We start from the raw sequence: 26,804 nt of genomic DNA, 5'->3' as shown, positions 1-26,804 counted from the left end.
AAATTTTCTGGCTGACTTCATGGAGAGGGAGGCAAAAGAAGGCATCCTTTAAATCTAAAACGGTAAACCAAATTAGTCTGGTGTTAAGCACTAATTCCTTTGTTTGCTAAAATGTATGAATTGTAAAAAGTTCTGATAGCTGATATGCTTGATTTGTGGAATACCACTAGGCACCCAGGCTTGCGCAACTCTGAAATAAATAATCAGTGTCTCTCTCAAGTGCATAATTATTGGCTTCCTGCACACCGGGTAACACATCTGATTTTTGTGGACAGCATACCCACCCATAAGGAGCTCTTACCTCCTCAGCAGTACCTGTACCTCAGACACACCAGCACAAACAGGCCCCTCATGGGTGCCCTTCCCTCAGAGCACTGCCAGGCTCCCCAGGCCAGACTCCTCTCCCTGTACCTCACACAGCAGTGGAGCAATGGCAGCAGCAGCCTCAAGCTGCAGGGGCTCCACAGGAACTGTTTGACATGTCAAAAATCATAAAAATTAGAAACAAGCCAAAGGCCTAGCAATGATGCATCACCCTGGACTTAATATTGAGTTCGCAACACAAGTGCATAGCCAGAATCTTCCTGGACTTCTTGAGGATGAATGGATTGAGAGCAGCCCTGTAGAGGACTTGGGAATACTGGTAGATGAAAAATTGGACATGAGCTACCAATAGAATCATAAAATTATAAAGGTGGGAAAAGCCCTCTAAGATGGTTGAGTCCAACTGTTAACCCAGCACCACCGTGTTCATCACTAAACCATGTCCCCAAATGCCACATACACATGCCTTTTGAACACTTCCAGGGATGGTGATTCCACTGATGCCATGAAGATTTTTTGCCTTTTCTTTTATACCCCTGTTATACCTTTTTTACAACTTCTGTATTCTTAGTGCTTTTTGCCTACATTCTTGGACTTGTTTGTCAAGCTGAAAGACTAAACATTTTAGAAGCTTCGTAGTTAGGGATCAGTGTGCCCCAGACCCCAAGGTCCTCTCCAGAACACATTCTGTAAACTAAGATCGAACCATCCAGGGGAAGGTTCCTTGGGGAGGGGGGCTCACTTGAGCCTCTCATTGGGGAATCTTTGATAGATATGCTAATTAGTAAGACCTATAATGTTATACCTGATCTTTTGGGGTGGGCATTTTTTGCGGGGTGCATCTCGATGCATATGACCTGGACGTGTGCACCTAAGGATCCTTAAAATAAATACCAAGGTAAAATCCCTTTTCCCCTTCTAACCATGTATGACTCTTGATTTTAAGACCAGGAAAAGGCATCACCACCACTTCCCTGGGCAGTCTGTTCCAATGCCTAACCACCCTTTAAGTGAAGAAACATTTCCTAATATCTAATCTAAACCTTCCCTGGCACAACTTGAGCCCTCCCCTGGTGCAACTGGAGGCCATTTCCTCTTGTCCTGTCACTTGTTACCTGGGAGAAGAGACTTAACCTCACCTTGCTACAACCTCCTGTTAGAGAGCGATAGGATGTCCCCTCAGCCTCCTTTTCTCCTGACTGAACACCCCCTGAGCTCCCTCAGCTGCTCCTCATATGACTTGTGCTTCAGACCTTTCCCCACCTCTGTTGTCCTTCTCTGAACATGCTCCAGCACCTCCATGTCCTTCTTGTAGTGAGGAGCCCAAAACTAAATACAGGATTTGAGGTGCAGCCTTACCAGTGCCGAGTACAGGGGACAATCACTGCCCTGGTCCTGCTGACCACACTAATTCTGATACAAGCCAGGATGCCATTTGCCTTCTTGGCCATCTGGGCACACTGCTGGCTCCTATTCAGCCAACAATGTGCACTTGCAGCCCAGAAAGTGAACCGTATACTGGTCTGCATTAAAAGAAGCATGGCCAACAGGTCAAGGGAGATGAGGGTTCCTTTACCATCATCCAGAGTCCACAATTGCTGGGGAGCCCCGTTTCACAGTGAGGACCTGGAGAACCCTTCCTGGCAATTGGGAAAAACCTACACGGTGCATCCATCCGTAGGTGAGGTCTCTAGTTCACCCAAAAAAAGGGTCCAGCTTTTATAGGCCCAAATTGACAAGTCCAAATGACCTGTTTACCTTTTTGTGCAGAAAACATCTGGTTCTGATGGCCCACTTCTGGACCAGCTGGGGCCAGGGCTTGGCCAGAGCCCAGGCTATGGCTGGGAGGGTTTTGCCTAAAATATTCTATTAACAAGTCTCTAGGGATATCTGTTGGGAGGATTTCTTGGTATATGCTACACAAGGTTATACAAACGTCTCTACAACAGCCGGTTTGGCATTAAGAACAACTAATATAAATGTTTTAATAATCTATTTTTAACTAAAGAACCTTCATGGTATTAATAGCATCATGCTCAAGATTCATCTTGTAAGTCAACTCAGGCTTAGGCCTGCTGTTCAGGCCTTAGCATATCAGTGGCACCAGCTGGCCAGGGGTGGCTGGTCACCCCAAGACTCTGCGGGAGCCAATGAACAATGATAAGACCCCAGACCAAAAATCACCATTAGACCAAGAGGCACATAAAGAGTGCATGAAGAATGGATGCATAGACTGAGGATAAAAAAAGCCCAGGGATTCCTTTGTTCAGGGTGCCTCCCTGGAGGCATCAACTCAAGCTGTTTTTGTGTTGCTGCACCATGATAAAATTACTTAAAGGAACCAGAGATCTGAGGCTGCTATAGGAAACCTGGGGCTGAGCCAATGAGGGCAACTTGTCTGACTATGTGAGAGTGGTGTGTAGGGAGTTGTTACAAATGAAAGGGGAGAGCTTTAGACGAGTCCCTGCCTTTGCCCAGATTTCTGGCAGCAGACAGCAGCTTTATTGAGGCGGCCATCATCCCAAAACCCACTCTCGCTCGCAAGTTCTTAATAATGACCGATCAGGTCTATTACAACATGAATTATTTATTGAATAGACACAAGGAAAACAGACATAAGATTTTAACAGGTTTACTTACTTACTACACAGGATAAACAAAAGAAACACTACTAGTAGGTTTATAAGACAGTGCACGATAATAAAGGTACCTATATTACAGCTAGCGAAGAAATAGTATATCTTAGGAGCCAATGTCACCAATGAATGATAGTGGTGTGCAAGGAGTCTCCTTCCTCTCAATCCCCAGGGAAGTAATCTGATACCAATGTCTCGGCATCGAGGAGAACACTCCACACACTCAGAAAGTGTATAAGACATTTCTGATTTTATGAAAATTATAGTGGTCTTTTATAGTTTGTAAAAGTGCTTGTGTCTGTTGGTCAGAATTTTTGCTTATCCTTTCCCATGCATTCAAGGCAGGATGTTTATTTCTGGCTAAGGATGTTTTCAGCTGAGATAACTCATCACAAGACAAACAATTCGGCCATGTGGCGGGAAGCAGAAAAGCTTCTGCTGTGTCAGGGGTGAAAGGTCCTGTCACAGGAGTCAAGCGGAGCACCCGTCAGCTCACTGGAGCCGCTCGCCGCAAAGGGAATTTGGTCCCAGCAGTTAAAGTCTTGGGTGGTGGGAATGTGACTGCCAGAGTGGCTCCTGGATGGTCAGACAGGAACGTTTCCTTAACACAGGGCTTCACAAACGTTGCTGGTGATAGAAATGGGTGTTAATGTCTTCACAAATGACTAGATCTGAAAGAACTAATCGGGTTCTGGAAGAATGGGTGTGGGGGGTCTTCACTAACATCAAGCTGCTGCAATTTTTTTTGCAGAACCCAGCACAGTCTGAACTCTAGGGGAAAATGTGCAGGCTTAATAGACTTCTGAATATTAACTTCTCCACCTAGGGTGTGCTTAAAGCTAATTTTAATGGTCATATAATGCATGATGAGGGGGAAATACATGTTAAAGGGGGAATATGTAGTAGGCGGTTCAGGAAGTCTTTAACTTCCTAGTACCTCACCCAATGGGGAAAAGAAGAGGGCAACATGTGGTTGGGAGTTTGGGATAAAAGGAGGCTGTGTCCTCCAAAAACTCGAGAGAGACCCCACAGGGGTATGGCCCAGTGGACTTTTTCCCTTTATTTGAATAAAGTTGATGCTTACAGGACTCTTCTGTCTCCTTTATGGACACTGGCCTTTCATAGCATGATTTTCCGCACACTGCAGTTTCTCTTCCTAGGAGACCTTCATTCAAAAGGCTTGCAAGACACATATTACTTGCTTTATCTGGGTGCTGCAAAATAAGATAAAATAAAATAAACACAAAAATTAAAATAAAATATAAAATTAAATTTAAAAATAGTTTTTTTCATTCCGTAAAGAGGAAGTGCTAGGATGAGGGTAAAGTTAACACTATTGCCTGTCACAGCATGTTTGATAGAAGCTTGCAGTGTAACATGAATCAAAAGGATCAATGTGCTTCCACAGTTTTTATTCTTCTGAGGCATCTTATGTCTTATTCAAATTGCATCTCCTGGTAGGTGACATTAGATGCAGTCGTTTTAATGCATTGTTGTTCACAAATTAAGTTATTCTGAGAAGCAAGGGGAGAAGAAAAACTCTAAATTTGACTTCTTTTTTTTTTATAGAATTGAAATGTAATTATTTTTCAGATATAGAATCCAGGCAGTTAATGAAAGTGATTTTAAGTATTTTCAGCTTCTAATTATTCAGTTAAAAAAAAAAAAAAAAACCAGGAGGAAAACACAAACAAAAGAGCCCCAAATTTGCATTTGCCAAATATCATTCCACAAAACTTAAAGCTTTAAAACTCAGATGAAGTTTTAAACTGTCATTCTTTTGCTTTAAGAAAACTTCCAGAAGGCTTAAAATTGTTTGAAATGCTTAAATTATTTACATGTTTCAAGTATATATAAACGTCTGTTATCTTGGTGTCTAAAAGCAGAGGAAACCCAGAGTCTAAATCAACCAAAAATTCTCACAATTCTTTGGATAACAGTTGATAATGGGAATACAATATACTGCTATAATACCAAAAGTGAGACTAACAGTCAAAACAAGTAATAATCAAGAGCACCCAAAAGATTCGTTATACAAAAGCAGTAGCTCTCCATTTTGATGATCAAGGTATGTAGAAAAGGAGAGTAACCGCATGTTACCTGATATCAGAATTTCAACCAGCTAATATAATGGTAACAGATGAGGAAAAGGTTGAGGTGCTCAACAATTTTTTTTCTGTCCTCAATGGCAACCTCTCTTCCCACACCTCTTGAGTGGGTGGACAGCAGGATGGGGACTGGGGAAGCAATGTCCCTCCCACTGTAAGAGGAGATCAGGTTCATGACCACCTGAGGAACCTGAAAGTATATAAGTCTATGGGACCCAAAGAGATGCAGTCCCAGAGTCCTGAGGGAATTGGATGATGTAGTAGCCAAGCCACTCTCCATGACATTTGAAAAGTCATGGCAGTCAGGTGAAGTCCATGGAGAATGGAAAAAGGAAACATTGTACCCATCTTTTAAAAGGGTAGTGACGCCTAAAGATTTTTAGCTTTTTATGTAATTGTCATGCATTTGTAGCTTCGTAAACTGTTAAATGCCTAGGTATAACTTCTAGTATTTTTCCAGCTTTCTTTCCCACAGTGAACAAATGCTTATTTATGCATTCTTAAAACTTTATTTGGTCTTGCCTGTTAGTTTACCAAGGACATTTTATTTTGCACCACATAATCATAGACATAATAAAGGAAGGGTAGGAGATCGGAGGGAGAGCTCCAAAGGGGCAGAACCCAGGGGGAAGATTACCTAACCAACTGCTCCTCTGATTGGACATTATTGGCTAGATATTCTAATTGCCTGATCTTATAAATTGTACAAATCTAATTCAGAGCATGGTGGTTTTTTTGCCATATTGTGTACCAGAAGGCTTTAGAGTAAAGGTTTGCTTTTATATTATCATTCTAATGTTGTTTGGAAAAGTCTGTGTTTTATTTCCAGGCATCAGTAGAAAAGAGAACCCTGGGAACTACTGACCTGTCAGCATCACCTCTGTGCCTGGGAAGATCCTGGAACAGATCCTCCTAGAAGCTCTGCTAAGGCACATGGAGGACTGGGAGGTGATTTGGGACAGCCAGCACAGCTTCACCAAGGGCAAAACCTGCCTCACCAACCTGTGGCCTTCTACAACGGAGTGACCACATCAGTGGAAAAGGGAAGGGCTATGGATGTCATTTATCTGGACTTCTGTAAAGCCTTTGACACAGTCCTCTATGGAAGAGGGCTTCCGTGGATCGATGCCACGTTTGTCCCTGCTGGGTCCCTCGTGGACCGCTTAGGCAGCACTCTCCCAGCACCTACGCATGCACACAATCTCACCTTCACAGGTAGTCATGAACAGCTGCTCACACACAAAGTCTATGCATGAACCAGAGACAAAGAGGCGAGAGGGGTTCTCTGCATGCAAATCTGAGGCGTTTAATGGCAACACCCCGAAGGGAACAGAGGCAAGAAAGAACAACCAAACCAAAAGCCCGCACCAGTTTTATCCCAAAAGCTCACAAAGGCGGGCAGAGCATCCAAAACCAATAGTCTGAGGGCTAGGGGGCAGAGGCAAGGTTGAATGACATAACAGGGGTCAATGGGAAAAGGGATGGGACAGGGGAGAGGGCCAGTGACCAGCAGAATCTAGACAAAGGGAGAACTTTCTAGCACAGTGTTGTAAGGAGAGACCAATTTTAAGGCAACTTGGGGGGTGTAAAGTGGACTTAGCCACCACAACAGTCCCCCACAACATCCTTCTCGCTAAATTGGAGAGAGAGATGGATTTGATGGATGGACTGTTTGGTGGATGAGGAATTTGTTAGATAGTCACATCCAGAGGGTAGTGATCAATGGCTCAGAGTCCCAATGGACATCAGTGACAAATGGTGTCTCTCAGGGGTCCATATTGGGACTAGTGCTATTCAGTGTCTCTATCAATGACATAGTGGGATTGAGTGCACCCTCAGCAAGTTTGCAGATGACACCAAGCTGAGTGGTGCAACTGACACACCTGAAGGACCGTATGCCATCCAGAGAGACCTGGATAGGCTCAAGAAGTAGGCCCATGATGCCTTGAAATGGCTACCTGAAAACAGAGGCTAGACAAGAATAAGAGAATAAAAGTAGGTATTTATTTGAAGGACCTTCAAAGGTACACCCTGGGCAGTCAAAAGGCTACACTCAAGATGGACCCTGGGTCATGGGTTCTTCACACTTTTATAAGTTTGGTCCATTTGCATATCAAGGTTAGTTCTCCAATTATAACTTTAGTTAATGATGTAATTACCCCAAGTTTTCCCCTCCTCTTCAGAGGCTTTTAGTTTACACATTTTGGGGCCTGGGATAATCGAGATGTCCTTGAAAAGCAAACCTAGAGAGGCTTTGTTATGTCTAACCAGCATGAGACAACAGTAGTTAACAGGCCATAGGAAACTTCAGAGTTACACACTAGGCAGTACAGGATTTGAAAAATATAAAAGTTAGAACCTAAGGTATCATCATCAGGTTTAAGAAAATCAAGTACAAGGTGCTGCACCTGGGTCGGGGCAACCCCAAGTATCAATACAGGCTGGGGGATTAATGGATTGAGAGCAGCCCTGCCAAGAAGGACTTGGGGATGCTGGTGGATTATTATGAACCAGTGTTTGAGATCGCTTAAAAAATCACTGGCAAGGGTATGAGCAAAAGTCAGATTTAATATTAAGCGACAAAGCATGACACGTTCGTTGGCAAGATTCACTCTACTACTTACAGAAAAGTTAAGGCACCACTGTTGGGGTCTCCTCTCCCCGCTGTGTAGCCCTGGGAGAGGGGCCCTGAGGGCACAGACACAGGGTTTCCCTGCCCCTGCTCAGCCTCGTTCCCATTGGTTGGTTTGTGTTCCCCTGCGCGGGCAAAGGACCCTTGGTCCGGTGACTGGAACAGTTCCTTGGCAGAGCTCCGGCCATGCGGCTGGGGAAATAAACATCTCTCTGAAACAGCTATCAAGAATCTGTCTGTCCATATATATTTCCTTTCCACGGGACTCCTGGTTTGGTATATGTATGTTGCAGGATCCCCACTGCAACACACCACAAGGGAAAACAAGCAACAACAAAACCAAACAAAATCCAGCCATTCAAAACAAAAATGAACCAAGAACTATCTAGGGGCGTGTGTGTATGTGTGTGTGTGACAAAAGACAGTGTGGGCAAGCATAAAAAGGAACACGGCCTAAAAGCTTGGGAGCACTCAAACTTAACAGTACTTTAACTTAACTTATACTTTAAACCTAACAATTTAACATAGAAAAAACACTTAACTTATACCTAACTTAATTTATAGCTCAATTGTAAAAATTTAACAGAGGAATAACACTTAACAGCATTTAGCCTAACTTATAACTTTGAAGTTATACTTAGTAACTCAGCAGAAGAACAACACATCAGCATTTAAGTAAGTTTATAGTTATAAACTTAACCTTATTACAGGCCTAACTTACTTAGATATCCAAGGTACTTAAACATTTAAGAAAGGAGTATTTATCTTAGATTTGTTATAGCATATGTGCATGTGCATGCACCCAGACAGAAAGAGTCAGTACAAGCAAGGTACCTGTGAAAAACTCCCCTCAGAGGTCAGTGAAATACTCACTTTGGATGCTTTTGCATGTCCTGACCAGCAATGGGTAGAGCATTGAGGAGTGAAGGTATCGGCCCAGGATATATTGTTTTTTGGCGATCCTCCATGTATAGCAAACCTGAGGGTTTGCTAGCTCTGAGAGTCATCCCCCCCAGAGGGATCTTGCTGGTCACAGCCTGTTGCGGTTCCAGGAGAGCTCCAAAGGGTCTCACTTTGGCCCACTGTTTATAGGGTCACAAGAGAGTGGGCTTAGTCATAACAATGCTTCATCCTGGCCACAGTTTGGGTGGGCACTTTCTTTGAAAGTGTGAGAACAGGAATGTTATGCCATTTGGGCAAGAAAAATCATTTCCAGGGCTGGTCATAAGAAAAACAGGAGCTCATTAGACAACAGCAGTTCCTGGGAGCAAGACAGTGTTTCTGATAAGCTCGGGAAGAGCTGAGCCCAGGTGCTGTTTTCAAGGCCAAGGCCTAACAAGCATTTCTCAGATCATACTGCAGCTTAGAAAGGAGGAGAGGGGAATGCATCACCACATGGATGAAAGGCTGGACATGAGCTGGCAATAGGTGCTTGCAGCCCAGCAACCAGCCATATCCTGGGCTGCATCAAAAGCAGTGTGGCCATCAGGTCGAGGGAGGTGCTTCTCCCCATCTCCTCTGCTCTGGTGAGACCCCTCCTGGAGTACTGCATCCAGCTCTGGGGTCCCAAACACAGGAAAGGACATGGACCTTTTGGAGCGAGTCCAGAGGAGGGCCAGGAAGATGATCAGAATGCTGGGACACCTCTCTGAGATAAACAGAATTGCCCAATCAAAATTTATAAAGAAATAACATTTATTATGCGACCGAAATATTGGTCTCAAAAGCTACAATCGAGAAAAGCAGCCCCGAGCCCGGGGTTGGAGCTGGGTGAACATGCATAGATCTGATCTCTATTGCACCAGACCTCCCAAGTTCACGAATGCTGCTTCGGCTGGTCCCTTTTTATACAGTTTTTGGGCAGAGTCGAATTAATTCTATTCTTCTCGTAATTTTAGCATATTCATGAAGTTTTCTTGTCCCAGAGTTGGGCTGCACAAAGCCTTTCCTGGGTCTGATGAATTGTCCATCCTGGGTGATAAGTGGGCCATTTCTGGTGATGGAAAGGCCATCTCTGATGATGGATGGGCCATCTCTGGTTCTTGGAACAGTTATTTTTAGTTCCCGGAATGTCTGATTCCTCATCAGATGAGATGTAGATATCAGAGTGTGGTGATCAAGTCGTCGTGGTGCAAATGTCCCGGTGATAAGATCCAATCCCACCTAGGTGGAATCCTCACTTATTGTGAGAGAACTTCTTTTAGTGTTGCGAAATTTTTCTCTCAGCCAGGCTGGTGGAGGGATTTTGAAACTGTCTCTACATGGTCTGATTACATTCCAGTTTTATACATAATAGCAAGAATTACATACTTTATTTATAACATCTCCTATGAGGAAAGGCTGAGAGAATTGGGATTGTTCAGCCTGGAGAAGAGAAGGCTCCCGAGAGACCTTATAGCAGCCTTTCAGTACCTAAAGGGGCTACAAGAGACCTGAAGAGGGACTTTTTACAAGGGCATGGAGTGACATGACAATAGGGAATTGTTTCACTTGGAGGGTAGTGAGACATTGGCACAGGTTGCCCAGCAATGTTGTGGATGCCCCATTCCTGGAAGTGTTCAAGGCCAGGTGGGATAGGGCATTGAGCAATCTGGTCTACTGGAAGGTGACACAGCCCATGTCAGGGGGGTTGGAATTAGATGATCTTTAAGGTCCTTTCCAACTGTCCTGAGTTACAGGAGAGTGCTAATATGGGGTGTAACCAAACTATGTTTTCTACACCCCTCTATGCCATTTCTGAGAAACTGTTAATGATGGGTCATTTGCAGTAGCTCCCCAGTGCACACCCAAGCCCTCAGGCTACAAGCTGGGTGTTAAGTGAGATAAGGAAGAAGAGGCAACCCTTCGAGGCAGGGAAGTGTTTCTTTGTCTTCACAAATGACTCATCTGTGATAACTCCCTCCGGGTAAGCAGAAGTGTGGAAGGTATCTTTTCAGCTTTATACCGGCTAGCGCTTGTATTTCAATGCCTTAGAAAGCCTCGAGCAGCCTTGAGAGGTAGCACGGGCAATCTAGCACTTTAGTAGCTCTAAAATCGGTACCTGAATCAGCTGCAGAGCAAAATACCATCAGCAGAAGCAAAGAGGGAGAAATATAGCTCCCTGCTCGCTCAATTCCCTGCAGTTAGAAGCCTTCAAATGAGACAGACGACCAGAGATGTTTACAGGAAAGTAGCTGAGCTGAGAGAGGGCGTTTGCCTCCCCTCGACCATCTTTTATTCGGAGAAGGGGAAAGGGGAGGACTGGGGGCGGACCCGGGGTGAGCGGCCAATCAGACACTGCTGAAGAGTCTGAGTTACATTTGGCTTTGCCTGCGCTTGGAACAAAGGAGCTCAGAGCACATGTCTTTGGGAGGGGGGAGGGGAAGCTCAGAACAGGCAGCAACAATTCCCTATTTTTTTTTCTTTAAAGCTGGGTTGTAACTCTTAGTAACTTAAAAGTGCATAGAACAGTAACAAAACAACAGTGCAAAATATAATTGTAATCTATCGTCCCTACAACTCGACAGTACCTAGGATGCCTTTAAACTAGTTCCCCAGTCAAAACTCAGGGGTTTAGTCAGGACATCTATGGTATGGAGTATCAGGACAAAGATTTACAAAATACAGTGCAAAAACCTGAGTGCAAAACAGTGCAACTTAACTTAAGGGATTAACATGAAGATCTGCAGTAGGGGGTTTACATGAAGGTGCAAAATCAGGATCCTTTTTACGGCATCTCTTCCAGGAGGCAGTTTTAACCTCCTTAACTTTTGAGGAAGTGACATAAGGTTTTACCCACTTGCCTGGGATCCATCTCAGTCCTTGAGGGGTAGATACACTGGCATATCCACGTCCCCAAGTTACAAGTTTGTACGGTCCTTGGATTTTTTGAGTCTCTGGGTCCCGGATCAGGACTTCTGGATTTTCCTGCAGTTTGTGTCTCCTGGTGTTCTGGAATTGACGATAGATGGGAGGGTTTGGATCCTCAAAGGTGCCATTCAGGAAGTTTATGGTAAACAGTGCTTTGCTGAGTCTGAGGACAGGTGAGTTGAGTTTGGTGGTCCCTGATTGTTGTAGCAGCATTCGCTTGAGGGTTTGATGGGCACGTTCAACAATGCCTTGTCCAGTTGGGGAGTGAGGAATACCTGTAACATGTCGAAATCCCCACTGCTGACGAAAGTTTTTAAACTCCTGAGAGGTGTAGGCAGGTCCATTATCAGTTTTTATCTCCTCAGGTATACCGAGCACAGCAAAAGCTTGGACAAGATGTTTTTCAACGTCCTTAGCCTTTTCACCTGCATGTGCAGAGGCATACATAGCACCAGAGAAGGTATCAATAGAAACATGAACGTATTTTAATCTCCCAAATTCAGGGAAATGTGTGACGTTCATCTGCCACACTTCACCGCTATTAATGCCTCTGGGATTGACCCCCATGCCCAGTGATGGAAGCTGTAGCTTCTGGCAGTTGGGACATGTTGCCACTATTGCTTTTGCCTGTGTCCGCGACAGATGGAACATGCGGATAAGAGCAGGAATATTTTGATGGTACATGGCATGGCTCAATTTTGCTTGTTCAAAAACTTGGGGGAGCTTTGGTAAGTCGGCTGATAGAACTATGTCTGCTGGCATAGCCAGGGCATCAGCTCTACGATTACCTTCTGCAATAAATCCTGGCAGGTTTGTATGTGACCTCACATGCATGACAAAATAGGGATGCTCTCTGTGGGAAAGCAGATAAATTAATTTTGAGAGTAAATCATAAATTTTCTTGTTTGAGATTTCTTTTAGGAGAGCATGCTCAGCTCTAACAGTTACTCCAGCTACATATGCTGAGTCTGTGACCAAATTAAAGGGTTCTTTGAACCTCTCAAATGCTCTAACAACAGCTGCTAATTCAGCTACTTGTGGTGATCCCTGGATTACCTCGATGTCAGATTCCCACTTTTGCGTCTTTGGATTTTTCCATGTGACCACGGACTTTTTACTTTTTCCTGAGGCATCAGTAAAAACAGTAATCGCATCGAGGGGTTTTCTACTTTGAATCTCTCGAGGGATGAAAGAAAATGGCAGATTAAACATGTCATGTTTTGGGTAATGATTTGAGATTTGGCCTGAGTAACTATCTAATGCAAATTGTAAATTTATATTATTTTGGAGTAGGTGATCTAATGCGTCAGTTGTTACAGGTAAATAGATGCATGCAAAGTCACATCCTGCCAGGGTGCGGAGCCTTGCTCTACCCTTCATAATAATTTTTGCCATTAGTTCTTGTGGCTGTGTGATGGTTTTAGGAGGTTGGAGTGGAAGGAATACCCATTCAATTATGATGAGGGGTTCCTTCTGCTCTTTGTCCCACTGAAATATGAGGCCATGAAAGCGTGGTACCTTCCCTAGAATGACAAGCTTAAAGGGTAGGGAGGGCTGATACCTGTGCGCTTGTCTGGTGGAAATGAGCTCTTGTATCTTTCTGAGAGACTGCCTTGCCTCTTCTGTCAGGTATCTAGGGGATGCTGGACTGCCTTCCCCTTTTACTAGGTTTGCAATAGGAGCTACATCCTCTGTGGTGAGTCCTAACCAGGACCTTAAATACTTCAGTGTCCCACAGATCTGTTGCACTTCCTCTAATGTTTTTGGGTTATTATTAATGGTGACAGGTGTTGGGGTGATAGAGGTTTCTGTGATTTTGAGTCCGAGGTATTTCCAAGGGCTTGTTCTCTGCATTTTTTCAGGTTGTAATTCAAAGCCCTTGGCCTCGAGGGCCTCAACCACCATGTTAAGTGTCTGCTCGAGATACTGATTATTGGGAGCACACACCAGCACATCATCCATGTAATGCAGGATGATGGCTTTCTCTGCTTTGGCACGGATGGGAGATAGAATTTTAGCAATATACTCTTGGCAGAGAGTTGGGGAATTTTTCATACCTTGGGGAAGCACAAGCCAATGATAACGTTCCATGGGAGTTTCACGATTAAGAGATGGTACAGAAAATGCAAATCGGGGGGCATCTGCAGGGTGGAGTGGAATATGAAAGAAGCAATCTTTAATGTCAAGAACAGCTAAATGCCAATGTTGTGGGAGCATTGAAGGTGATGGCATACCTGGTTGAAGGGGTCCCATGTCTTCAATAACCTTATTAACTTCTCTAAGATCTTGGAGTAGCCTATATTTGTTCTTTCCCGGTTTTTGTATTACAAACACAGGTGTGTTCCATGGGCTGTTAGTTGGAACTATATTTCCTTTAGCCAATTGTTCAGCTACTAATGTTTTGAGTGCCTCTAAGTTTTCTTTTTTTAACGACCACTGGTTAACCCACACGGGTTCATCTGTTTTCCAAGTTAATTTATGTGGATGGCACTCTGCTTCAGTGGCCTGCAAGGGAAAATTTTGATGTCTAGGCGTGATATCAATTTTTGTTCCCCACTGAGACATGGCATCCCTTCCCCACAGGGTGAATTTGGTGTCTAGGACATACGGAAGAAGTGTCGCTATTTGTCCTTCAGGACCTTCAATTTGGATGGTGTGTTTGGACTGCTTTGCAATTTGGGTACCTCCAATCCCTTGTATGATGCCCTGAGATTGCAATTCCCATTGTGTAGGCCACTTATCAAATGGAATGACAGACACATCTGCACCTGTGTCTAACATTCCTATTATACTGATTTTATGTGATTTGTAACGGAGCTTACATTCTATTACAGGTTTGTTGTTTCCCAAACCCTCAGTCCAACAGATGGCTGGGATATGACCATCTGTGGGCAGGTATTTGGGCAGTGAAAAGGCCTGTGCAATGACTTGACCTTTAGGCATAAAGTACGGTGGATATATACATTGTACCATTAGGTTAGAACACCCGTTCTGATCCATTTTCATGAGTGTGGGTGTAACCTCTATCCCAGCAGGTGTTTCCCGAGTGTCCCCAATAACAAAAAGGTATGTAAATTCTGGCATGTGGTCCACATTCTGGAATGAGATGGGTATTACAGTCTGTTTGTTGTTGTTGAAATGGTGTGCTTTATCACAAGTTACCTTAAACCTGAGTCCAGAAGTCCAAGTTGCTTTGTCTGCAGCCCTATTTATGTCTGAACGCGGAGCTGTTAGGACGCGTTGAGTCGCTAGTTTCCCTGCTGTTGACCTGGGGAAACAGTCTTTGGAGAGTTTTTATCAGCAGTTATAATTGCTCTGCAATTGCGAGCTACGTCCCTTTTTCTGACAACGATAGCATACAAAGTTGCCGCGCGATTGAGTTTCTCCTGTACCTGTAACATTCTCCACAACCTCCCCAACCATCCCCACTTTTTTCAAAAAGGGAGCAGCTGTGTTCAGCTGCACCTTCTTTGTACAGACTTCGAGGATGGATTCAACAGTAGGAGGAGGATACAGCGGGAGAGTGAGAATGACTTGTTTGCAAGCATCATTAGTGTTAACTTGGAGAAGTTCGAGTAGGAGCGCTTGTTGGAGGTCAGGATTAGGGACCTGGGAAGAGACAGCTTCGTACAAACGGTTATAAAAGTGAATAATATTTTCATTTGGCAATTGCTTGATGGTGGTATAATGAGAATTAGGAGTTTGAGATGGTAATAATGTTAAGGCCTTTTCAGCAGCACGTGTGATTTCAGTAAGAACTGGACGAGGGATAAGCATTGCTTGTTTTTGAGGATTTGCCATATTATTGTCACCAGATAAAAGGTCTAATGTGATATAATTGTTTTCAAAATCCAGGTAATTATCTGGAGTTTGCCACAAAATTTTTAATAAATCAGATAAAATTATTTTCCATTGCTTTTTCCACACCATAAAATCACCAGGTGTGAGAAGAGTTTGCATTAATGTAAGTAAATCATGAGGTACAAGTAAGTGAGTTGCAAAAGTAGCACTTAAAAGGCTCTTAAAATAATTACTATGCATTCCAAACTCCTTAATTGCTTTGTACAAATCCTTAATATCAGAATAAGAAAGGGGTTTCCAGTCAGGGTTAGCTCCATTGCTAGTACAAGAGAGTGTAGTAGAAGCAGTTGGAGTTACTTCCTGGTAGCCATGGGTTCCCGGATTCAGAGGGGCAGTCACAGGATTGTGGGAACCCGGGACGGGACAATGGGAAGCAGGGGTGGGGAGTGGAGGCGGGGACACGGCCGGAGGAGGGGAGGGGTTGGGGGCGGGGTTGTGGGAGGCAGGGGCGGCACTTGAGCCGTGGGCAGGAACAGAGGGAGGGGTGAAACACAACGCTGTGGGGGCGGGGTCGGGGGCGGGGTCAGGTTGTGACGCAGGAGTGGGAGGGGATGGAGACAAGAAGGGATTTGTGGGATGGGGGAGAAAGGGATTGTGGGAGGTGTAGTTTGGAGAGGAAGGAACATTGCGTCCGCCATTACTGGAGACAAACAAACTGGGAGAAACGCGGTTGGGGGGAGGGGTTTTTTCCCGGGCTGCGTGCACATGGCAATGGCTGTCCCTGGGAACAAAGAGATCAGGGGAGAAGGGGTTTTTACGCGCGCTTGAAACATGAGGGCTAGAAACTGGGGAAAAGGGAGTGGAGAAAAGGGGTTGGGAAGGTCCTGGGATGGGCTCCGGATTCCCATCCAAGGCAGGGTGCTGAGGAAACACAGGTGAGCCAGGAGGACGATAGCTCTCCTGTGCTGAGAAGCAGTCTGCTCTAGCTGTGTTTTCTAGCATAGGGGAAGAGGGGTCCGGACACAGGGGTTGGAAGAGGGTATAAGGGAATTAACAGGGGGGTTTTGCAGTGGCTTTTCATGTACTGCCTTTTTCTCCGGCAAAGTATAACTTAGTAACAGGAGAGGAAAGAATTTTGAAACTGTTTCATCTCCTGCACGCCTCAGAGAGGAGAGTTTTCTCCCCACCTTATCCCAAAATTCAGCAGATCTTATGTCCTCGGAGGTCAGATTAGGAAAGTACTGAAAAAGCCATTGTACAAAAGATTGAACTAGATTTTTAGGGTATTTATGCCCAGTTAAAGAAAGGTAACTTTGAACTTGGTGGTATATTTCTCTATGGTGTGCAGAAACTTCAGATCCCATTATGAATGCACCACCAAACCTCAACCCCTTACTCACCAAAAAGGAGGAAAAAAAAAGAGAAAGTTTACACCGGCACCAGCTTAAGACAGGAGCCCCTAAACCAGCAGGGAAATACTCACCAGAATTCTGGATTTATCACAGGAAAGCAGGTCCGGAGAAAAAAAAAAACGCGAGAAGGGTCTTCTGCTTTCCAGCCGTTCCCTCACCACGTGGCGTGGGGGAGGGTACAGGCTGAGGCTCTGGACTCGATGTTACACAAAAAGTAACACCTCGCCACACAGAGCTGGCACAGCAGGACGTGCAGAGCTAACTCCAGCAGACACAGCTGCCGGGACACCCTGAAAGTCTCTCAGAACCGGAGTTCAGAGATAGCACGTTGGGCGCCAAATGTGGAAGGTATCTTTTCAGCTTTATACCGGCTAGCACTTGTATTTCAATGCCTTAGAAAGCCTCGAGCAGCCTTGAGAGGTAGCACGGGCAATCTAGCACTTTAGTAGCTCTAAAATCGGTACCTGAATCAGCTGCAGAGCAAAATACCATCAGCAGAAGCAAAGAGGGAGAAATATAGCTCCCTGCTCGCTCAATTCCCTGCAGTTAGAAGCCTTCAAATGAGACAGATGACCAGAGATGTTTACAGGAAAGTAGCTGAGCTGAGAGAGGGCGTTTGCCTCCCCTCGACCATCTTTTATTCGGAGAAGGGGAAAGGGGAGGACTGGGGGCGGACCCGGGGTGAGCAGCCAATCAGACACTGCTGAAGAGTCTGAGTTACATTTGGCTTTGCCCGCGCTTGGAACAAAGGAGCTCAGAGCACATGTCTTTGGGAGGGGGGAGGGGAAGATCAGAACAGGCAGCAACACAGAAGCACAGTCCCTCCCATCCTGAGGGGGTCATCTCTGCTAATGGGCCATAGTGAACTGAATGGCACCGGCAGAATAGATGGCTGTAACGACCATCAAGTAAAGAAGTGAGGGCTTCGGTGGATCGATGCCGCGTTTGTCCCTACTGGGTCCCTCGTGGACCGCTTAGGCAGCACTCTCCCAGCACCTATGTGTGCACATAATCTCACCTTCGCAGGTGGTTGTGAACAGCCACTCACACACACAGTTTATGCACGAACCAGAGACAAAGAGGTGAGAGGGAGTCTCTGCATGCAAATCTGAGGCGTTTAATGGCAACACCCCGAAGGGAACAGAGGCAAGAAAGAACAACCAAACCAAAAGTCCGCACCAGTTTTATCCCAAAAGCTCACAAAGGCGGGCAGAGCATCCAAAACCAATAGTCTGAGGGCTAGGGGGCAGAGGCAAGGTTGAATGACATAACAGGGGTCAATGGGAAAAGGGATGGGACAGGGGAGAGGGCCAGTGACCAGCAGAATCTAGACAAAGGGAGAACTTTCTAGCACAGTGTTGTAAGGAGAGACCACTTTTAAGGCAACTTGGGGGGTGTAAAGTGGACTTAGCCACCACAACATCTCCTCCTAATTTACCATAAAAGAAGGCCTCCTCCATTTACTTGGAACTAACCAAGGTGGGAATCGTTCTTCCCCTTTCTATGAGTGGGGAAAGTGTATTTTGATTTTTGACAGTGAGGGTCCAGGGTTGTGGCAGTATTTCAAACAATGAATGGATGGCAGAAAAACTAGAAACACCTGCAAAGCCTCTGGAGGGAGGCATCCCCTCCCCTGAGTTCCCAATGTCCCAACAAGTCCCGAGTTCCTTTGACGGTGCTGGGTGTGGTGGACATTTCTGGGCTACCAAGGCTGCTATTTCCATGCTCTTATCAGCCACAGCATCCGTAGCCACAGCAGTGTCTCTGTGTACTTGCTCGGGTTAGGGACATCTAGGAGACAGCAGGGTGACAGGTGCCAGGTTCCATGGGGGAGCTGGGGCCGGTGTCTCTGTAAGGGTCTCAAACAAAGTTGTTATCGATCATGGCAAGATAATTGAAAAGTCGAATCACTCGAGAATACCTGAAACTAGAAATGTTCATTCTCCCTTTGTCAGTTTCCCTTTTCCATCCCCCCTTTTCAAAAAAGAAGGTAGGTATGGGGTATAGGAAGGTGTACTAGTTTGAAAACAAACCAGTGGGAGACACCAAGTCAGAATAACAATTTAATGGAAATTAAAGAAAAGGAAAAGAAACGGTAAAAGAAAACACTGTCAAACTGACAGAGTCAAGGTACAACCTGACACCCTGTTAGGCAGGGTGGTGGTAGCAGTCTGGTAGAATGGTGGCTGCAGTCCTCTGAAGCAGTGATCTTGTAGTAAAACAGTCTGCTCTTCCTCAGGAAGTCCAATGGTGGCTGTGTAGCTCCTGTCCTCTGGAAATCCAGTGGGAAGCCATGTCTCTGGTGTTCAGCCTCAGATTATATCCACGATGGGATGCTTGGTTCCTCCCTCTGGGTGGAGCATCTCACAATGGGGTAACGAGTCATGAGGCAAAGTGTTGATTAGGCTTATTAACAGAAGATAGTCCGGAGGGAGTTATCTCTGAGTCAGGCAGCAGGACAATGATGGGCAATTAACAGAAAGATAGTCTGGGGGGAGGAGGCAAGGAAACACTGCCCCACCTGGTTTCAACAGCTCCTGAGGATGGCAATAGAATACACTGCAACCCAGGACAGAAGGGTAAGGGATTATTTGGGCAGGGAAACCCTGAGGGAAGGTCAGAGGGGTTCAGGGGGATTTTAAACTGAAACAGTCTGGAGGGGGCACAAATTAGATGTTCACGTGGCTTGTCACTTTGCGTCGACATCGCCTCCAGGCGGCACTAGTCTTGTCTTTGGCTGATTCAGCGTCAGGGTTATCTGTGTTTTTTTCTCATGTTTTAGAAGCTGTTGTCGGTGGTCCAAGGTAGGGTTTGATATTCTTTCCTGGCACCCACTTCAAACCTGCTGGAGTGGAAACACGAGCATATCCCCTTCCCCAGGTGATGAGTGGAAAGGGTCCCTGAATTTGACAGCTCTCTGGATCCTTGACCAACACCGGTGGCTGCTCTTTTAATTTAGCCTGTGTTGAATTGGTAAAGCGTCAGAGTACAGGGGCGGTGGGTTCTGAGAAGGAGTTGTTTAAGAAATTGATGGTAAAGAGAGCCTTGCAGAGTCTCACAACAGGAGAATTAACCTCTGCACCTCCACGTTGTTGGTCAAGGACCCTCTTGAGAGTTTGGTGGGTCCTTTCAACAATAGACTGTCCTGTGGGGGAGTGGGGTATGCCGGTGGAATGCTGGATGCCCCACTGACTAAAGAAATCTTGCACTTTATTAGAAACATAGGAAGGACCATTGTCCGTTTTCACTTCTCTGGGCACTCCCAGGGTGGAAAAGGCAAGGAGAAAGTGGTTTATCACGTCTGTTGTTGCTGCCTGCTCAGAGAGAGCCGCCCCTCCCCGAGACTGGTCAAACAGCCATGTGCTCTGAAACCCCTTTGTTCCAAAGCGCGGGCAAAACTGAAAGTAACTCAAACTCTGGAGCAGTGTCTGATTGGCCAGTTACCCCGGGTCCGCCCCTAGCTCTCCCCTTTCCCTTCTCGTGAATAAAAGAGAGAGCTCAGAGTGGGCCCATGCTCTTTGGCTCTGCTCCCTTCTGCGAACAACTTCTGTGTGTCTCTGACTGAAAGCATTTAATTGCAGGATTAAGGCATAAGCCAAGGGCTATATTTCTACCTCTTTGCTTCAACTCATGGTATTAGCTTTGCAGCTACCACTTGGCGTCTTTAGAGCTACTGAAGTGTCAGATCGCCCGTGTAACCTCTCTAGGCTGCTCGAGGCTTTCTAAGGCACTGAACTACGAGCCTAGCCAGCTAAGAGCTGTGAGTATTTCCACATTTGGCACACAACGTGCTATCTATGAACCTCGGTTCTTGAGAGACTTTTAGGGTGTCCCGGCAGTCATGTGTCTGCTGGAGTTAGCCCTGTACATCCTGTTGTGCCAGCTCTTTTGTAGCCAGCTGTTACTTTCTGCATAACAGCAAGCTCAGAGCTTCAGCCTATCCCCTCCCCCACACCACGTGGCAAGGGAATGGCTGGAAAGTAGGAGACCCATTTCGCTTATTTTTTTCTCCAGACCTGCTTTCCTGTGGTGAATCCAGAATTCTGGTGAGTGTTTCCCTGCTGGTTTAGGGACTTGTGTCTTAAGCTGGTTTCAGTGCAAATTTTTGTCTTTTTTCCCCTCTTCTTCGCGATTTGGGGCTGAGGTTTGTGGTGTTGCTTTCATAATGGGATCTGAAGTTTCTGCACACCAAAGAGAAATATACTACCAAGTGCAAAGCTACCTTTCTTGTACTGGCCATAAGTACCCTAAAAATCTAGTTAAATCTTTTGTATGATGGCTTTTTCAGTACTTTCCTAATCTGACCTCCGAGGATATGAGATCTCCTGAATTTTGGGATAGTGCGGGGAGAAAACTCTCCTCTCTCAGATGACTGGGAGATGAAACAGTTTTAAAATACTAACATCTTACATGAAACTTAACCCTTTTAACCATATATATACATGCATCACCTGAATTATATACATATATACATGCAGATACTGATACAAGTACAGAGCCATTGGTAGGTCACCCTAAAACAAGGTCCCCTTGAGGTATGAATCGGGTCTCTCCATCCTTTTGCATCACCCACCAGGTGCAACCTGGTCCCTGAGCGAAGACAACCCCACAGATGGGTTTGCCTTTTGTCGCGGGTTGGGTTTGTAACTGGGCAGAAACACCAATTTAGTGTAGTGGTTTGGTCCAAAATACTCATTACTGTTTATCTTCTGTGAGATAAGAATTAGGAGAAATGCAAAGCAGGCACCAAACTTGAAAGAATATAAAGAAGTTTATTAACAGACCTAAAAGAGGGGAAAAAAAAATTATACCATACTTTCAGAACTCTCCTCCTCCCCCCACCTTCCTCCCTTCTCCCACTGACAATGTAAAAAGACAACCCTTCAGATGTTCAGTCTGTTTACCACTTCCATAATAACCTTGTTCAGTCCATTTAGGAAGAGGAGTCTCTTCTTGCTCGTGCTATGAAAACATTATCACAACGAGACAGCCGCCCACTTCCAAATATTGTTCAGTTCATTTAGGGAAGAGGTCTCTCTGCTCGCATGTGAGTCCCTTCCCCCAACTTGCAGCTTTTCCTGCAACTGCTTTCGAGGGTCCACTCTTGAAGTTTTTTGGGGTACAATTTTAAGGTTGAGCCGTTCAGAAACAAGAACAGAGGCCCTTCTCCTTCCCTGGGAGCAAAGGGTCTTCCTCATCTTCATTGTTAGGACTATCTCTGGGAGCATCTCTAGGAACTGAGGTTTCTCCTTTCCCGTTTGGAGCCAAAGTCCTCATCGCTTCCATCTCTCCCTGTCCAAACTTCTCATCAAATTACAGCTGCATCAGCATCTGCCTATCTCAGTGCAGGTGCTTTTGCTTACGAGTTGAACACTCCACCCCCCATATCTTCATGAAATTACAACAGGATACTCTGATATATCATAGCTTCACAACAGACTTTCAGCTTTAAGCATCTCCTCTTTCTCTTCCCTCAGTTTTTCAGCTCTTCACAGCACTAAAAGGGTTAATCTCACCTCGGCCTTGCAGCTGTGTGGCTTATCGGTGTTGGTCATCTGACCTCTGCCGGACAGCGGTGCCATGTTTGCTGAAATCTTGGCCGGGGGGGGGGGGGTGGTTCCGAGCCGCTCTGGCTGCCCACAGCCCTGCCTGGGGGGGGGTCATCCTGGAGCCGTGGCCCGGCCTGGCCTGGCCCGATTAGGGGCCGGGCCCACTGGCCCCCACTCGGGCCCCGCAGCCACCTGTCCCAGGGCCAGAAATGAGAGAGAGCTTGGGGGGGAGTTTGTCTATTCTTAAGTGTGTATTACAGAGGCAGTGAACTTTAAGTGGCTTAAAGAATTGTCCATATTCAAACTGGCCATCTGATAGGTTCTATTAGGTCATAGAGGAAGCTGTAAGAAGAACATCACTTCCGAGACTCAGCTTGCTAACCTATGACACCTTTGCTCGAGGAAGAATTAACCCAAACCGTTTTTCCAAGCATACCTTTCATGTGTTCCACTGGAACCTTATCCACGTGTGTTGTTTGTAGGGGTTCAGATTGGGCAGGGCCTGCTCGGCTGGTGGAGCCTCAGGTGTTAACTAACCAGGATGGTGTTACAGGCAGTAGCGTGAGGCACAGGGTAGGTCTCCAGCCATCCAGTGGTGGCTTCTACCATTGTGAGCACATAGCACTTACCTTGACATGTTTGAGGCAGTGTGATGTAATCAATCTGCTAGGCCTCCCCATACTTGTATTTGGACCACCGCCCACCATACCACAGGGGCTTCACCCGCTTGGCCTGCTTGATCGCAGCGCATGTCTCACAATCATGGATCACCTGGGAGATACTGTCCATGGTTAGATCCACCCCTCGATCTCGTGCCCACTTATAGGTGGCATCTCTGCCCTGGTGGCCTGAGGCATCATGGACCCAGTGAGCTAGGAACAACTCCCATTTATGTTGCAAATCCAAGTCTATCTTGGACACCTCTATTTTCGCAGCCTGATCTACCTGTTTGTTGTTACGATGTTCTTCATTAGCCCGACTCCTGGGGACATGAGCATCTATATGGTGGACTTTCACAGGTAGCTCCTCTACCCGAATGGTAATGCCTTTCCACTCATCAGCAGCCCAGATTGGTTTTCCTCTACGCTGCCAGTTTGCCTTCTTCCACCTTTCCAACCAAACCCACAGAGCATTGGCTACCATCCATGAATCAGTGTACAGGTAGAGCTTTGGCCACTTCTCTCTTTCAGCTATGTCCAGGATGGCTTTGAGTTGGCTTGATCCACCTTATGGTTCAGTAGCTTGTGCAACTTGTCTTGTGGGGCTCCATACAGCGGCTTTCCATCTCCAGCTAGTGCCTACAATTTGGCAGGAACCATCAGTGAAGAGGGCGTATTGTCTTTCACTCTCCAGTAGCTCGTTATATGGTGGGGCTTCTTCGGCATATGTCACCTGCTCCTCTTCTTCTTCAGAAGATAACCCAAAAGTCTCACCTTCCGGCCAATTCGTATTTATTTCCAGAATCTCAGGGCGACTTGGGTTTCCAATTCGGGCGCGCTGCATGATGAGGATGATCCATTAGCTCCAAGTAACGTCGGTGGTGTGATGTGTGGAAGGAACCTTTCCTTTGAACATCCACCCCAGCACCAGTAGTCAGGGTGCCAGGAGGAGTTGTGCCTCTGTCGATTACTTCTGAGGCAGCTTGGACTCCTTCATAAGCTGCCAAGATTTCCTTCTCTGTGGGAATGTACGTGGCTTCAGACCCTCTGTAGCTTCGGCTCCAGAATCCCAGTGGTCTGCCCTGAGTCTCACCAGGCACCTTCTGCCAGATGCTCCAGGACAGACCATTGCTCCCAGCTGCAGAGTAGAGCACGTTCTTCACCTCTGGTCCTGTCCTGACTGGGCCAAGGGCTACGGTGTGAGCGATTTCCTGCGTGATCTGGGCGAAGGCTTGCTGCTGTTCTGGGCCTCAGTGGAAATCGTTCTTCTTGCGGGTAACCAGGTAGAGAGGGCTAACGATCTGGCTGTACTCGGGAATGTGCATTCTCCAGAAACCTATGGCACCTAGGAAACCTTGTGTTTCCTTCTTGTTGGTTGGTGGAGACATCGCAGTGATCTTATTGATGACCTCAGCGGGAATCTGACGTCGTCTATCTTGCCACTTTACTCCCAGGAACTGGATCTCTTGGGCAGGTCCCTTGACTTTGCTCTTCTTGATGGCAAAGCCAGCTTCCAGGGGAATCTGGATGATCTTCTCTCCTTTCTCAAATACCTCCGATGCCGTGTTCCCCCACACAATGATGTCTTCAAAATACTGCAGATGTTCTGGAGCCTCACCCTTTTCTAATGCAGCCTGGATCAGTCCATGGCAGATGGTGGGACTGTGCTTCCACCCCTGGGACAGTCGGTTCCAGGTGTACTGCACGCCCCTCCAGGTGAAGGCAAACTGAGGCCTGCACTCTGCTGCCAGAGGAATAGAGAAAAATGCATTGGCAATGTCAATAGTGGCATATCACTTTGCTGCTTTGGACTCCAGCTCGTACTGGAGCTCCAACGTCCGGCACAACAGCACTCAGCGGTGGAGTTACTTCATTCAGGACACGATAGTCCACAGTCAATCTCCATTCCCCGTCAGACTTGCGCACAGGCCAGATGGGGCTGTTGAAGGGTGAGTGGGTCTTGCTGACCACCCCTTGGCTCTCCAGCTCACGGATCATCTTGTGGATGGGAATCACAGCATCTCGATTTGTCCGATACTGCCCGCGGTGCACTGGTCAGGTGGCAATTGGCACTCGTTGCTCTTCCACTTTCAGGAGCCCAACTGCAGATGGGTTCTCTGATAGTCCAGGCAGGGTGCTCAACTGCCTAATGCCCTCTGCCTCCACAGCAGCAATCCTAAATGCCCACCTGAGTTTTTTCGGGTCTTTGTAATAGCCGTTCCGGAGGAAGTCTATGCCCAGAATACACGGGGCCTCTGGGCCAGTCACAATCGGATGCTTTTGCCACTCCTTCCCAGTCAGGCTCACCTCGGCTTCCAACAGGGTCAACTGCTGTGATCCCCCGGTCACCCCAGCAATGGAAACAGGTTCTGCCCCCACATGCCCTGATGGCATTAAAGTACACTGTGGCCCAGTACCAACCAATGCATCATATTTCTGTGGCTCTGATGTGCCAGGCCATCGGATCTACACCGTCCAGAAAACGCGGTTCTCCCGTGCCTCTTCCTGGCTAGAAGCAGGGCCCCTCTAGCCCTGGTTATCATTCCTTCCTGGGGCATACATGCTAGAGGTCCCTTCAAGGGGATCTGACATATCATCCTCCCTTCTGTAATACCTGGCAGCTCAGTCACGGGAGGCTGAGGCTACTTTCACCTTAGCTGAACCCCCTCGGTTAGTGCCTCCCTCCTTGAGTTCACGCACCTGCGCTGCCAGGACAGAAGTGGGTTTCCCATCCCACCTTCTCATGTCTTCCCCATGGTCGCACAGAAAAAACCACAGCTCAGCTCGTGGGGTGTACCCTCTCTCTAGCCGGGGGACGACGGGCTCTGACTTGGGGGCCTGTGACTCGCACTGGTGCCACACTGATCTTCCTCAACTCCTCCCTCATCTCCTCCCTCATCTCCTTCATCTCCTCTTTGAGGTCCTTAACCACAGCAGAAACATGAGCTTTCAGCAGACCATTGACCATACTGTCATAATTCCTGAGCTTGTTGGCGACAGAGCCCACTGTTTCTCGGTTATTCTCAGTATCAATTGTTGCAATGAACGTGGTGTAATGCTGTGGCCCTAGTTTTGACAGGTTCCGCAACATCTGTCCTGTGCACCTGACCTTATCAGGGTCATTATCATGCTGTCCATCCCTCCCAAAGAGTACCTCTGATACTGCCACCTCTCTTAGGTGCTGGATCCCTTCCTCAAGTGTCTTCCATTGCATTCTGTGATGGTACTCCTGCATTCTGTCTTTGTGAACAAACCTTTCTCTCACACTCATTAAAAGCCACTCCCAGAGAGAAAGGTGCCCTGGCTCCCTCACAAATATCTGTTCCACACCCGGGTCCTGAGTCAACGATCCCAGATACCTTGCCTCACCACTATCCAGTTGCATGCCTGTACCCATAAGGTCCCAAACCTGAAGTAACCAGGTTGTATAAGCCTCACGCCCTCGTCTCACAATGTCTTTTCGCATATTACGGAGACTGTCGTATGACAGGGACTCAGTGATGATTTCCGGCTCTGACTCTCCTGCTGGTTGTGAGGGTCCTGGTTCCCCATCATCATTAACTGGGCATACTGATTTGGTTTTATACTTCCTCCTTTGCACAGAGGCGACTGCTGCTGGCTGTGATTGCCCTTGTGGTTCAGCTGGAGGCTGGACGGTTGTAACAACCGTGGGTTCCACTGCTGCACCATCAGACTCTCCCCCTTTGGGGCAGGTAGAAGGTTTCCCACTAGCTGGGGAGGTATATTCCCTCAGCAGCACCCGGCACATCTTGCGCACCTCCTTCACCAGTACCCCCACTAAATCTGGGTGGTTCATTTCTGAGGTGGGCTGTT

Source organism: Corvus moneduloides, chromosome W (assembly GCF_009650955.1).
Source record: "Corvus moneduloides isolate bCorMon1 chromosome W, bCorMon1.pri, whole genome shotgun sequence".
Lineage (NCBI taxonomy): Eukaryota > Metazoa > Chordata > Aves > Passeriformes > Corvidae > Corvus > Corvus moneduloides.
This window is presented reverse-complemented; position numbering follows the sequence as displayed.